The sequence below is a fragment of the Euprymna scolopes genome, chromosome 29 (assembly GCF_053919585.1).
Source record: "Euprymna scolopes isolate OS-2025 chromosome 29, ASM5391958v1, whole genome shotgun sequence".
Lineage (NCBI taxonomy): Eukaryota > Metazoa > Mollusca > Cephalopoda > Sepiida > Sepiolidae > Euprymna > Euprymna scolopes.
Window position 1 is genome coordinate 27,566,198 of NC_136510.1, and position 3,168 is coordinate 27,569,365.

The window sequence follows — 3,168 nt, forward strand, 5'->3', positions numbered from 1 at the left end:
TTACTCACATAAAATTAATATACGAAAGTATAAATTTATGCGTAAACTTTAAATATTTACTTCAAAAGTGCTCAATACGTAGGTAGAACTAGTTAGTAAGTTATACAATATATATGGGGATTAAGCTACACTGAATATTCCGCGTTTCATCCACTCTAGGACTCTTCAGGCTTATGCGCATAAGCCTGAAGAGTCCTAGAGTGGATGAAACGCGGAATATTCAGTGTAGCTTAATCCCCATATATATTTTATAACTTACTATATATATATATATATATATATATATATATATATATATATATATATATATATATATTATATGTGTGTGTGTATTTCTGTAGAAATATATTTTCTGAATATACCAATCCTTATTTAAGAAGCTCAATGTAATTACAGAGTGATATAGAGAATAAATGACAAAAACTATATTCCAAAATGTATGATGTTGACCATTTTATAAGTTATTCTTTTAATTCAGTTTACTTTTACAATTCTTGACAGTATCTGTTTCGTAGCGCAAAATCAATTACTTAATTATTATGAATAGATTATTAATAGATTCACTGATTGATATAATAATTAAGTGATTGTTTTTGCGCTACGAAACAGATATTGTCATTAGGCTTAGTATTGTTCTGACTTATTCATGTCTGCTAGCTTTGAACTGCGCAGCTTTTTATTTTTCTAAATACGTATAGGTGATGAAATGCCATTTTTAGAACGTGATCACTTGTTAGTCAACGTAAATATTTATAACATTTCTACTCTATACTATTAATAAAATTTTAAATGTTTATTTATTTATTTATCTATTTATTTGTGTGTGTGCCCGTGTGTGTGTGTGTGTGTGTGTGTGTGTGTGTGTGTGTGTGTGTGTGTGTGTGTGTGTGTACCAATAAAACTTTCGAACGGATGCACCGAATTGAAAAGTTATTTTTCCCCCTGAAAGGTATGAATCCCTAGATTGTCCTTACCTATATATGGTTCGTAACGAACAACGCCGAGTCACATAAAAAGTCCGAAATAAGGGTTTTTGGGCCGTTCCGTTTTTGTCGACAAAGTTACCTACCTAATGTCAACGGAATTTCGCTCTGTCTCTATAGAGTCGGGGTAACATCTTCCGGCATGTGGACAGGACTTGTGGCGCAATGGATAACGCGTCTGACTACGGATCAGGAGATTCCAGGTTCGAATCCTGGCAAGTTCCTAATAATTTTATCCAACGTTTACTCATTATCCTTACTCTTAGTTAGGGTATTTTTGTTTTTTTCAGTGATTTTGTTTTGTGCATATGGGAATTTCTCATACTCCGAGTTCACAGGGTAAGCGTTGATGGTAAGACGATGTTGAGTGTACTTGATGTTGAGTGTACTCGATTTTGTGTTTGACTCGGCGTTGTGTGTGCCGATCCAGCGCAGCCGCTAGTTTACAATATAATTGTAAATATTATTTATAATATTTATAATTTACAATATTGAAAAGAATTTAACGTGCAGGTTTATTTTATTTTGTGTGTGTGTGTGGTTTTGTTTTCTTTTGTTCATTATTATTATTATTATTATTATTATTATTATTATTATTATTATTATTATTATTATTATTATTTTAGAGTCAATTATTAAGCTAGGCACTTCCAGAATTTAAATTGTGTCTCCGTGCACACCGCAAAGAAAAGTCCAGACATTCGTTTTGTTCGACTGTAAATTAAAGAAGATTTGAGTATGTATTCGTCATTTTGCATGGAGATTTTTTCAGAGATAATGGCGTGCAAAGTGAGTGACGTATTTGCTGAGAGTCGATCAAAGGCAACAACGCGCCAACGATTCCAAAGTTCCATCGGCATTCAGTTGAGATGATAGAAGCAGGTGAACCCACCCGAAGCAAGCATCAGAAGGCAAGTTTAGCGTCCCCATTTTCAGGATGCTAAATGTATTTTGTTCTTCGCTTTCCTCGAGACAGTAACAACCACCAACAGCTAATGCTATGTAGCAATATTATTGTTTGAAATGAAAATAAATCTCTAAACAGATGGCAACAAACATAGGATAAATGCTGCACTTTTAACCAAGAAAATGTAACATATTAAAAACCAATGCAACGATGGATAACCTACATGAATACACATCGAATGGCTTCCGCACCCACCCTATTCTCTAGTTGTGGCTCACACCGACAACTGGCTGTCCAAATATTTCAAGTAAAGAGATTTCGCTCCAATGAAGAAAATTATATTGGAAATGAGGCGTCTTTGATACTAAAAGCACGTCGTTCGAAACATGTAAGCAATTCTAACCTTGTAAAATTCAATAGTTATCCCTCTTGAATACCTTTACGCGATTGTTGTATATATATATATATATGTGTGTGTGTGTGTGTGTGTGTGTGTGTGTGTGTGTGTGCAGCCATTACTGGTTACGCATTTTTTTTACAAAGGAGTCGCCACTTATCAAGGCCCAGAGGCTACTCGAGGATAAGGGTTAATAAGTGTACAGTGGCCAATGGGACAGTGACGTAGTAATTGTTAGTAGTGGAAATTTGGTAAATTGGATTATTTAAGGGGAACGGATCATCAAGAATTTGTTTACGTTGGACTTGAAGACAACCATATTATAGTCAGCTGGAAAGCAGGCAAATGGAAGAGAATTCCACAGGTGTGCAGTTCTCAGAAAAAAAGCTTTGTTCATGGAATCTACATTTAGGTTTAGGCACGGATAAAGAATGGGGGAAATTATTTATAGTGTTTTCAGCTAGACGAGTGTTTCTCGTGAATGTTTGGCGAGGAGGGAACCCCGGGGTAGGACATTAAAAAAAAAAAAATTAGTAACAAAATACAGTACAGTATATGATACACAGGTATATAATCAAATAATATTATAAATAACACCGTAAGGCGAGGAAAATACCGTAAATAGGGGCACGAAAAACATCGTACTCTACATCGTAACCTGAAAAACCGTATCCTAGTGCCACTGTATCCTGGGGTTCTACAGATCGAATGATCCCGTGTTCAAGCCCGGTTTTACCTCACCATTTTATTTAAATTTTTTACTTATTAATGATTTCAATTTATGATAAAAGAAGAGGCACCATTTAAAATCGCTACAAATCATTTCTTTGTTTGCATATTTTTAAACTAAACATTAATCAGCAGTGACTTTTTCAATTCAT

General features: G+C 34.4%; 1 non-coding gene across 1 annotated transcript; it reads left to right on the plus strand.

Moving 5' to 3' along the window:
- Positions 1-1,134: 1,134 nt before the first annotated feature.
- Trnar-acg (transfer RNA arginine (anticodon ACG)) lies at positions 1,135-1,207 on the plus strand. Its single transcript has one exon. It is a non-coding gene; the product is annotated as a tRNA-Arg (tRNA).
- The last annotated feature ends 1,961 nt before the right edge of the window (positions 1,208-3,168 follow it).